General features: G+C 33.3%; 1 protein-coding gene across 4 annotated transcripts in view; it reads right to left on the reverse strand.

Moving 5' to 3' along the window:
- The window catches only part of FSTL5 (follistatin like 5), a 783,576-nt gene that overhangs the window by 258,754 nt on the left and 512,011 nt on the right, over window positions 1–12,811 (reverse strand). The gene's annotated exons all lie outside the window — the stretch shown is intronic.

Genomic DNA, 12,811 nt, shown 5'->3' on the forward strand with positions numbered 1-12,811 from the left:
GGCAGATCAGATGAGGTCAGGAGTTCAAGGCCAGCCTGGCCAATGTGGTGAAACTCTATCTCTACTAAAAATACAAAATTAGCTGAGTGTGGTGGCCCATGTCTGTAATCCTAGCTACTCTGGAGGCTGAGGCAGGAGAATCGCTTGAACTCGGGAGGTGGAAGTTGTAGCGAGCCGAGGCTGTACCATTGCACTCCGGCCAGGGCAACAAGAATGAAACTCTGTCACAAAAAAAAATAAATAAATAAAAAATAAAAAGAAAAAAAGAACAGTAGTAATAAAACAATGGAATCAGAGAACAGCTTGTGTTATGGAGAACTTGTAGTAAAGTGTGAACATGGGAGAATAGTAGGAAGAATTAATAGAGAAATAAGTTTTCTAGAATAAGCTAAAGACTTTATTTTTTTCTCAGAAAGTTAGAAGAAGCCATTAAGGGATTTTAAAGGGAAAGTGAAATGGTCCCATGTAAATTTTATGAAGACCTCTCTGGTTATAATATGAAGTGCAGGTTGAAAGTGAAGGAGCAGTCTCAATGGGCAAGGATAAAGTTTGAAGGTGAGAAATGACAGTCCTTAAACTAAGGCAGCTACAGTGGAAATAAGAGGACATAATGAATTTGAGATAAATGAAAAAGTTAAATTCACAAGGTTTTGTGACAGATTAGATTTGAGGAAAAAATGAGGGTTAAAACTTAGCCAGACTTGGTTTTCTAGCTATACCTACGTTAACTAAGAAACACTGCAAGTACATAGGTTTTAAGATAAAAATGTTTCTAGTAATTTTGCATATTCAAATAAAAAAATTTGAGACTCAAAAGGCAAATTGCAAGTAGAAAAACTTAACTTTGGAATTTCTCAGGGTAAACATACCAGTTGCAGCCATGAGCTTAGAAAGATAATGCCAAAAAAAAATTAAAAACACATGCTTTATACATTTAAAAATAAATATGAATAGATGTTTAGCCATTATTTAAAGAAAGTCATGGTAAAATTATGTTTCTATGTTAATATTCCTTATGAACATGTAAATAATATTTAAAAAATAATTTTAGAAACTAAACTTAAAATTACCAGTTACACAGGCTTCTTTGTAAATATTTCTGCCACTCACTTACACGTGGACATTGTATTTTTATGTATTGTTATCTTCACCAATAAGTTCCAAAATAATATGAATAAGACATTTAAAAATACATTTTAAATTACTGATTTTAAGACTTGTTTGTGAAGTGAATTGCAATATGCAGTACTCTAATAAATCAGCAGTAAAAAGTTATTTAGAAAGAATATTCATTTTAAAACAGTGCACTGTTTGACAATACTTATGATTACATGCCATGTCTCTAATTTAATAATTACTATTGAACCTACATGACCTGTGTTAATTTTTTGTATTTAGGAAGAAAATTAATGCACATTGCATGTTTTATATTTGTGAAAGAAATCCAACTTCCTCAGCTATGCCAATGCTCCCTGCTTTATTTGGCTTAGAAGCTTTTGAATCATAAATATTCTGATTCCACTTGGATTTTAAGAGCCACAATGTCCTCAGGCCTATATTAAAAATGAATCAGTGATAAAAATTATGTGGTGAATGATGTATTCTATTAAAAATATTAAATTTCTAAGTTTTTAGAAGTGGAATAAGAAGTGCATTATTAATAGTCTGGAGAAGAAAAAAGTCAATAGCTGTATTTTTAAATATCTGAGTTTGATGGTATCCTCTAATGCACACTATATTAAAAAATAACACTTTAGCTTTCTAAAATGTTAAAAAACAGTTTTGCAGATTAAATTATTTTTATCAACGATATAAAATTTGGGTTCTGTTAGCAATGAATAGCCTAAAGGGCAAAAACCCTTTCTCATATATATATATATAAAATACAGATATAAAATATATCGTATATAATGTATATCATATATAATATATATCATGTATAATATATATCTCATATATTATATATATTTTTTCTAGCACTCTATAATATATATCTCATATACTATATATATTTATGCATGTGTATACACTTTGTACTTTTAAGTAGAAAAGTTTTATTTTCTCACTGCTTTAAATATTAAAAATTCAGCAGTTTAGTTAGAAGCCTCAACTATTAAAATCTCTCATTCTCTGAAATCTAGACATGATTTGAGTATATTACTTATACTTTTGAAGTATAGTACATATTCTGAAACCTTTTTTATAAGATATAATATTCTCTATTAAGAATGTAATGATATCTAAAATCCAGACATATTATGAAAATTGTATTATGTTTTGATATATTTTCTCCCATTGCTAATTTTGCTAGCTAGGCACTGCAGAAAATCTTTTTACAAACAAACAAATAATATGGCAAGCTGCCACACCTGCAATTGAATTCTGGTTGAATTAAAATCATAATTTCAGTTGTTTATTATCTGTCTGTGTTTTTCTTTTCAAAAGAATACTTTCCTTTAAATAGAGATCAACTGTATATGCTATGAGCCACTCCACGTAAGTTGCAGAAAGAGAATTACCATACAAATGATGATCTTTTAATCAGGTTAGTATTGTTTTTATTATTACTATTTTTATTTATTTTTGCAATTGAGTTGTATAAGTTCTTTATTTTAATAGTAACCTTTTATTAGATATAGAGTTTGCAAATATTTTCTCTACTTCCATACGTTGCCTTTCCACTTTATTGATTGTTTCCTTTGTTATGCAGAAACTATTTAGTTTGATGTATTCCCATTTACCTATTTTTGCTTTTGTTGCCTGTGCTTTTGGTGTCATATTCAAGAAATCACTGCCAAGACCAATGCCATGAGGCTTTTCCACTATGTTTTCATTTAGGAATTTTACAGTGACAGGTCTTTATTTAGTATTTATTTCATTTTGAGTTGACTTTTGTATAAGGTGTAAGACAAAAGTCCAACCTGATTCTTTTGCATGTGAATATCCAGTCCTCTCAACAAGATTTGTTGAAGAGATGATACTTTCTCCACTGTGTATTTTTGGTACCGTTCTAGAAGATCAATTGAACATCTATGCACAGACCCTGTATATTGTTCCATAGGTCAATATATCTGTCTTTATGCTGGTGCCATGCTGTTTTAATTAATGTAGCTTAGTAGTAAGTTTTGAAATAAGGAAATGAAATACTTTAGTTTTGTTTCTTCTTTTTCAGTGTTACTTTGGCTATTCAGGGTTCTTGTGGTTCCATATAAATTTCAGGATTGTTGTTTTTATTTCTGTAAAAAATATGCCAAGATTTTGGTAAGGATTAAACTGGTTCTGTACATTGCTTTGGATAATGTGGATTAATTTCTTTTTAGATAATTGATAATGAATAGATTCGCTCAAATCAGCAACTGATATATGTTGATTTGGTATCTTTCAACTAGACTGAATTCATTTGTTACTTCTAATTTGTTGGGGGATGTGATGCGGGTGTAGTTTTTAGGGTTTTCTACACATATGATCATGTCTTCTGCAAACACACATATTTTACTTTTTCCTTTACAATTTGGATGCCTTTTAATTCTTTTACTTGCCTGATTGATCTGGCTAAGACTTCCAGTACTATGTGGAATAGAAATGTTGAGAGTTGCATTCTTACCCTGTTCCTACTCATAGAAAAATAGCTTTACTTTTCAATACTCAGTATGATGTTAGGGGTGGGATTTTTATATGTGACTTCATTGTGTTAATTCCCTCTATACCTAGTTTTTTGAGAGTTTTTATGGTGAAAGAGCATTGCATTCTGTCAAGTGCCTTTTCTGTATGTCAACAACAGCCACAAACACACACACACAAAAACAATTAAAAAGGAGTAAAATAATTGAATAGACATTTCTCTAAAAAAGACATACAAATGTCCAACAGGTTTATGAAAAAATGTTCAACATCACTAATCATCAGCAGAACTCAAGTCCCAGGCACAGTGCGATATCACCTCACATGTTAGAATGGATATCTATCTGCCTATCTATCTGTCTATCTATCTATCTATCTATCTATCTATCTATCTATCTATCTATCATCTATCTATCTATCTATAGATAGATAACACTTGTTATCATGTGCGTGTGTGTGTGTGCATGTATGTGTGTTTTCAAGGATATGCACACTGTTGGGAATGTAAAATTGTGTGTCCACTATAGAAAACAGTATGGTGGTTCCACAAAAAATTAAAAGTGGAACTACAATGTGATCCAACAATCCCACTTCCAGCATATCTAAAATAATTGAAATCATTATCTCAAAGAGATACCTGCACACACATGTTATTGTAGCATTATTCACCATAGTCAACAAAGGAGATAACATAAATGTCCATCAACAGATGAATGGATATATATATATATATATATAAAATATATTATATATAATAAAATAATTCAGTCTGAAAAAATAAGAGAATATCTTGCCATAATTGACAATATAGATGAACATAGAGGATATAATGCTGAGGGTAATCAGCCAGTTATAGAATATAAATTCCATTTATACGAGAAATCTAAAAAAATTAAAGTCATAGAAAGAGAGTAGAATGGTGGTTTCCAGGGGCTGCGGGAAGGGAAAACGGGGAGTTGTTCTTAACGGGTATAAGGTTTCAGTGATACAAGATAAATAAGTTTTAGAGATCTGCTATAAAACATCATGCTGATAGTTGACATATTGTATTGTGCACTTCAAAATGTGTTAATGATACAGGAGTGATGGGAAGGGAAAAGCATGGTCCCTTTAAATGATGCGGAAAGGGGGAAGGGAAGCGCTGGGTAGAGGAAGGTATGGTCCCTGGCTAGGGCTCCACTCCTATGGACCTAGATGAGGACAGGCATTTTTGTTTTCCTGCCCGAATGTAGTATTTCCCAAAACCACCTGGCCTGCTACGCCGCCATCCTGTACCTATAAAAACCCCCTAGATTCCAGCAGGCAGACACACAGGCAGCTGGACGCAGAGAGGAACACACTGACAGGTACCAGCATGCTAGCAGCCACCGACTGGCAGAAGGACACAGAGTTTGGCTGAGGCAATTGGAGGAGAGCCCGGGCCGCCAAATGACCGACTCCAGGGGAAAACCATCTCCCTTCTGGCTCCCCCATCTGCTGAGAGCTGCTTCCACTCAATAAAACCTTGCACTCATTCTCCAAGCCCATGTGTGAGCCTATTCTTCCAGTACACCAAGGCAAGAATCTCAGGATACAGAAAGCTCTCTGTCCTTGCAACAAGGTAAAGGGTCTAATTGAGCTGGTTAACACAAGCCGCCTATAGACTGCAAAATGAAAGAGCAAAACTAAAAGAGCATCCTGTAACACATGCCTACTGGGGATTCAGCTGTAAGCATTCACCCCTAGACACTGCCAGGGGATTGGAGCCCCACAGCCTGCCCATCTGTATGCTCCCGTAGAGGTTTGAGCAGTGGGGCATGAAGAAGTGAGCCACAGCCCCGTCGCACACCCTGTTAAGTGGACAAGGGAACTTCTCCCGTTTCATGAGAGGACAGAAATTATGTTAAGTATTCTTATCTCAATTTTTAAAAAAGAAAGAAGAAGTGAATCGGGGAGACAAATATCTCTTCAGCACTTCTTTCATGAATTTACTGATTCTCATGGTTCTAAAAATGGCAACTAGTACACAATAACTTTCTATAAGACAGGAATAAATCCAAGATTTGTCAGGTCTACTGTTTACACAATTTGGGTTTGGTCCTCTTTAAGAAAAATAATGCAAAACTATGAATACAAAATTGCTAGTGCCCCTCCTGTGACATGTACAATCTATGCACTGAAGGGCCCTAAATCTAGGTTCTATTAGCAATATTAAAAAGCTGCCTGTCTTATGGTATTAGAGACATGATTTCTTGGAAAGTGAGGGTCTAAATTCACACATGCCACATCTTTTTCAGTTACTAATTGGCCCCTTAATGTGTACATAACAGTACATTTTATGGACAAAAACTAAGAAGAACATGTTCTTTGGGCAATGGTTCAGATCTTCTATAACTTATGGAAAATTTCAATAAGCACAGAGAAATCAACAGGTGCAGGCTGGTGAGCACAGGTAAAATATAGCTACTAGTGTCAGATATGCAAATAACAAAATTTCTAATGCAAACTATATTGACCTGTTAACAGCAGACAACTACGCAACTGAACACCTGAACCAGATGTTCAGATTACTAGAGGCAAAAATTTGGTCTAATTCAAACCCTTAAAACCTATATAATGAGAAAGATAATTCAGGATCTTGTAATTTACGTGTGGACCCAGCATTTCAATTTTAAATTAGTATGCCTGCAAATTTCCTTTTCTCAAACTGTTTATGAAACTGATGTTTATACTTCTTTTTAAGACGGTTGAGGTTCTTATGAAACCTGTTTTATTTTTCTTCCTTGACAGCAGAATTAAACTCAATCCTTACAAAAAGAAATGTTCAGCATAAAAACACATCAATCTGAATGTCAATAAACAAATAAATAAAGCATAATTAAGAAAAGGCCTATAAAAGCAAAACAAACAACAAACAAACTGAAGGCTGCTTCAGTTTACCAAAGGTATAAAAATGATATGCAGAGTTAGTTAAATTTGAAATACAATAGATAATCATATCTAATCAATTCAGCAAAACAATAAAAAAGAAATTTTATACTCTCTTAGATGACCTTATATAGAGTAGTAAACATTGCTTGTTGTCACCAAATAGTCATTCTTCTGTTCTTCCTTTGTAACAGAATGCTGAGTAGTGTGCCTAGCTAAATGATTATATTTACTAGCCTCCCTGCTATGATTTTTGTAGTTATTGCATGCCAGAGATCTATAAATGGTTGTGGGATATCCAGGAAGACTCTTTACAAGAGCAGCAATAAGTGTCGTTTATCTTTCACCTGCTTTATACTGCTATGGAACTGGAATACAGATTTATGGAATATAGTTTGATGGCTGGAGCTCCAGCAGCCTGCTTGAACCCTGAGATTACCTTGTGGATGGAAGCCATGGTCTTGGAATGCTAGAGAAAAAGATAAGCGATTGAGATCCACGTGCTTTATGGAGCAAAAATAATGAAAGCTGTATACAGTATATTTTATTAAATAGTAAAGTCTTAGAACTTTTACTTATTTTCCCCCAATCTATTCTACTCTGTGCTGGAAGCTAATAGTAACACAGTTTAGATAGATGGAGAGAAGAAAATACTAAGTGGAACAATGAGAAAACAATAGAAATGTACAAACATAATAGATAAAATTCACATGGTATCTTCACAGTTCAAACATTTGATCCCAGTAGTATAAGCCACATTATCATTTGTAGGAAAGTCACTTAAAATACACAGTATTCAAACCATTGAGTTTCATGTAAATAAAGTGCCAAACTTACCAAATATAGCATTAGAAAAATTCAATTAATGTTGAATTTCAGATCAACAAAGTGATTTTTGTAAAAGTGTATAATACAATAAAAATATTTATAGTATATCTGAAATTCAAATTTACCTGGGAGTTCTGTATTTTGTCTAGCAACCCTACCTGTAAAGTGGTTGAGTTATAATAATATAAATTACACAATGCTTTCTTCAAAGAAATAATATTTTGGGGAGCTTTACATTTGGTATCAAACATGATCAACAATGCCATATTGAATAGAATAAATGACATATATTTCATTGAACAAACGGTATACCACTGAATTTTATGACAACCTCCTTACTACAAATGAAGAAAATAAAGTTTAAATTTATTTTATAAATCCATTGTAGGCATGTAGCTAAGAAGTGGCAAAACTAATATTGAAATCTAGTTTAATATGACATAATTTGACTTAGGTGTTGAATTTAGACTGGACTATATATAAGTTACTTAACGGTGAGCAACTCTAGATATTATAAATATAATGTGGACAATAATGTCTAAAATGTTTAGACCTAGTTTCTCTCAAGTAAAAACAAACAAAGCAAAACCAATTCTGCTATGCAACTCCTTCCTGACAACTTTCTCGGTCACGTTAACACATCCAAAACAGTTCCACATTTCAACTTCTCTTTTTCTTTCACCCCTGACTGCCAATCCTGACAACCAATTCTATTTTATTTCCTCTCCAGGTTTCTCTCAATACTCTATATTTGTCTTTATGCCCGCCTCAGCTTGCTTAATTCAGTTTCCTTTACCAAAGGAACTCACAAACCAAGAACCAAATCAAAATAAGGCATTTAGCTTTTTCAGAAATGTGGGCATACAGAGGATCCAGGACACAGATACAGGCAGATTCATCCAGCTGAGTGAATATAATGGCAGATTTTTTGAACAGGGATTAATAAAAGATTCCTAATCAAGAGAAAAGATAGCATGATTCCTAAACCTTCCTTGAAATGAAAAAAAAAAAAGAAATTCTTCCATTTCTCCATTTACAGTGGCTATTATAACTAGATAAAATTTGGTTCCAGCGTTTCCTGTGAATTCCCAATCTTTCTTGGTACTATATGTAACCTAATAGTAAATTCCTATTTTTTTAGGTAGGTTCAGGGTATATGTACTCCTTGAAACATATATAAGGAGGAAGAGAAGAAAGGGGAAGGGAGGGGAAGAAAGGGAAAGAAAGAGAAGAGAAAATGCAGATGTCGTTTCATAGAAAACTTGCAATGTGCCTCATACGGTGTTAACAGGTTTAAAGGGTTTTTTCTCATTAATTCTCACCAAAAAATATAAGTTAATGTTACTGTTATCTTCATTTTACAGATAAGGTGCTGAGGCAGAGAGGGTTTAAATAATTTTCTTGATATCACATCGTTCCTATGTGACTGAAGATTAACTGGAATCCAGACAGTTTGAATCCACAGCCCATGTTGCAAACCAATGTCATAATGGCTCCTGTAGTTTGGTGGTATGCTTTTACTCATTTGATGCAAAATATAAAACAGACAAGACGAAAATCTTCAAACATCAATTGAATATCAATTAGTCCCACACATAATAGCACAGTATAGCAAATCTAGCTGTAACATATAAGGGTTAGAATTATTTGGGACGTATTTTCCAAAGAGCACCAGAAAACTGGATTACCTCACTTGCACACAGTGGTTAAACTCCTGCTCTTGAGGCGATCGGGCTACGTAAAAATCCCAGCACTTGATACCACTTAGTTCAGTGACCTTGGGTAAACAGTTAAGTATCTCTTTTATTATCAGTTTTCAGTGGGTCATGCCTGTAAACCCAGAGCTTTGAGGCCAAAGCAGGAGGATCACTTGAGGCTAGGATTCCGAGACCAGCCTGGCCAGCCCAGAAACCCCGTCTCTACAAAAAATTTAAAAAATAGTTAGGTGCAGTGGCTCACATCTGTAGTCCTAGCTACTTGGGAGGTTGAGGTGGGAGGATCACTTGAGCCCAGGAGTTCAAGGCTACAGTGAGCTGTGATTCTACCACTGCACACCAGCCTGGACAACGAGCCAGACTATCTATAGGACAAACAAACAAGCAAACAAAAATTCACTCACGTAAATGGGCATAAGATTCTCTGCTTCATAGAGTTGTTGTTCTTAGGGCTAGTGAGATAATGAGGTAATGAGATCATGAGGTAATACTAACCCATCATATTAAAGAAATAAAATTATATATGCAATGCATGAAAAGAGTACATGTATACACACGGGATTTCTTCTGCACTCAAGAATTAAATAAAAATATATTTTAATTAAATACAGCGAATATAAAAATGAGGGGATATAAGAAATGAAGGGCAGTTATGTTTTTAAAATACAGCTATATTATTTTAATTGTTTGCAATTAAAATGTATTTATGTGTTGTCTAGGTGACTATACATTTAATCCTACCTAATATACATATTCAAAAGTCAGAGAGGATATTGCAAATTGTCACTGCTTTCCTTTGACATGAAAGGCACTTATTAATTTAACTTTATATAATTTGATGGGAATTAAATTCATTTTTGTAAAAATAGATAATGTACTTATAGGGTATATACACTGACTCACATATGACCTTTTTGAAAGTCTTTCAACACATCAGAAATCCATATCTAACAATGAAAAACTCATCTTATGCAAATAGAATTATAGATATTTCTTAATGCAATTAAACCCCAAAATGAATTAGACAACATTCTTAGTGGCAAACAACAGAACCCATTCCAGGTAGTTTTAAGCAGGCAAGAAATTTAATAAAGACTATTAGGAAGCTTGTAGAACATTCAAGAGAGCAGAGTATCACGCTTGGGGTCTAAAATGCCAGCAAAGATGCCCAAGGCACATACTGAAATAGGCCTATTGGAGACCCCATTGTAGCTGAACACTGAAAAACTCCAGAGCTTTTGTCACCGTTGTCCTTGAAAATAGTGTCCTCTGTCACAGGAAGAATGGTGGAGAGAATAAATTTTGTAGAACACCTGCATTTTCCTGTTCTTATTCATGAAATGGAATCTTGTTCATTGGTTTCTGTGTTACAGCCTTATTTACATATCTGCTCCCTAACTACAAGGAGGGCTAAACAAATAAGATTTTTTATTTCCAACTTAGCCAGCAAAAATAATAGGGTAAGAACTGCCAAAACATTGAAGGGCTATTCAAAAGGTGTTGGGTAACCAGAAAACACATCAGACATCCATTAGACAGTGCTGAAAAATGAATAAATAAATACATATATGTTGTTTATTTACACAGTGAAGTCCTTATTAGCAAATTTTAAGCATAAATAAGTATCAAATGAAAGACAGTTTAACTGATATTTTACATTTGTCACATTACTAGTTATATTGATAAATGCATCAAAATGTATTTTCATAATTTGACTGTTGAAACTATAGTACTTAAACAAAAACACCAAGAATATATTGGAAATTTGAATAAATATTCCTCTTTGAAAGATATCTTTGCACGCTGCTGTTTTAATTTTGAGAAGCTGATAGTTCTATGTACACTATAGATTAGGAATGTTTGTTCAGCTTAACTAAATATGGCTCAAAATGAAACTGAAACCTTCTAAATACTGAAAACATTTTTAAAATTCTCAAAATATATCTGTTCTATAAAGTTTATACAAAATAACTTTATCCAATAAAATGTATTTGTGCAAGAACTTATCTAATATTTATGTATATTTTAGAGATCTGACATATCCAGTGATCATTTTTCCAAAAATTTTGAATTTCTGAAACAGAGTGAAGTATTAGGATGGAAACAAAAGAATTTCTCAGATCCATGTACAAGAATGTGTCCACTTTTGCAAGTTGTCCAGAGAATATCAATCATAGCATATACTTTCAAATTATTCTTGAAATAATTTAAATGAGTTTAAAATTATGGTTTTCAGACCACAGCACCCTCAAATACACTGGGCCTATTAAAAACAATAGTGGCTTAAGAGTATGGATGGCAGTAAAAAAAAGAAAAGATAAAGTGTAGAAATGACAACCCACAAAGCAAATCCACAATGATGCTGTCAAGGGCTTTGTCTCTCAAAGTATCTTAAATGCACCTGAGATATGTGCTCAATGTTCTTGGCATCTTAGAGAATTAAGTATTATTCTCCAGATAGTCTTTAAGAAAAGTTTCCACATATATGCAAACTTAGAAAAGCTCCATCAAAATAAAAAATGATAAAAATTGAAGAAACTCTGTGTTTTTTATTTATTCTAGGACATTAAACAAAAACGTTAGGAAAATGTAACCAATAGGAGTTTGGGCTTGCATCTCAGGCCTGTGTTTTAGGGGTTCTCTATGAAGTGGCCAAGAATAAGAGGAAAGGTGATGGCTTTCTTGAATGAGGATAAAAAATATGAAAGAGAACACAAAACTTCAAAATCACTAAAGCAAGGGATTGCCCCACCTCATTTCCACAGATACCCCATAAGCACACAATTTTTACTTTTATCTTGTAGGATAATGTTCACTTTTTGATGCTCACTCTAAACAGATGGCATGGAAGGAACAGGTGATTGTCCTTGAGTTTGTTTCTGTTTTGGTTGCACTTTTGAAGCTGTACTTTCTTGAATTAAGTTTAAATTCTGAATTTCTAAAAATGAACCTGAGTAGAAAAACATGTTCTTTCATGCTAGGAAAATATTTTTTTGCTTTGATTAATATTTCTTGTTTCGAATACACTATGACATGTTGAAAGCAGAAAGTGACTTTATTGTCTTTTGATTTTTCACAAGCTATAGGCTGCTTCTCAACCATGAGAGCATTAAATAGATATATTGATAATTATAGATATTCTGACAGTCAGATTTTGACATGCAAATATTATTTTCAGAGATGATTAACTAAGAGTAGTAGAGTACAAAGGCTTCTGAGAGCTTTTTTTCTTTCTTGACCGACTCATTTATTGAGAAGCTATCCAGCTCTTACTCAATAATAGCATAGAAGACTTCATGGGAGTTGGTATAGTCCCTATTGGCCCAGTGAACACACGACCCCAGATTGACCAATCAGAGTATTACATTCCTGTACTTACTGTAATTATTTCAGTGAAAGCCACGTGATGCCAGTCATACAAATCTGTGATCTTTCTAGAATGTGTTTCATAGGTATTGGAACATTATTAGTAAGTAACCATGTGAAGTATTAGTTTTTAAAATCCTTTCTTATTGAAAATTAATATATGCACATGTTAGAAATGCAAAAAGTTAAAAAGAATATCTATTAGAAGTAAGTCTAATTCTATCCTGATCCTATCCTTATCCTTAGAACCAACACTGTGAATTATTTCATACAGTTTTAGAAATTTTCTATAAATTAACAGCATATATTTTTAGATGCATAGAAGTGTTCTGTAAGATAATAGGATATTTTAACATAAACACATATAAATATTA

Source organism: Symphalangus syndactylus, chromosome 4 (assembly GCF_028878055.3).
Source record: "Symphalangus syndactylus isolate Jambi chromosome 4, NHGRI_mSymSyn1-v2.1_pri, whole genome shotgun sequence".
In the NCBI taxonomy this organism is placed as follows: Eukaryota; Metazoa; Chordata; class Mammalia; order Primates; family Hylobatidae; genus Symphalangus; species Symphalangus syndactylus.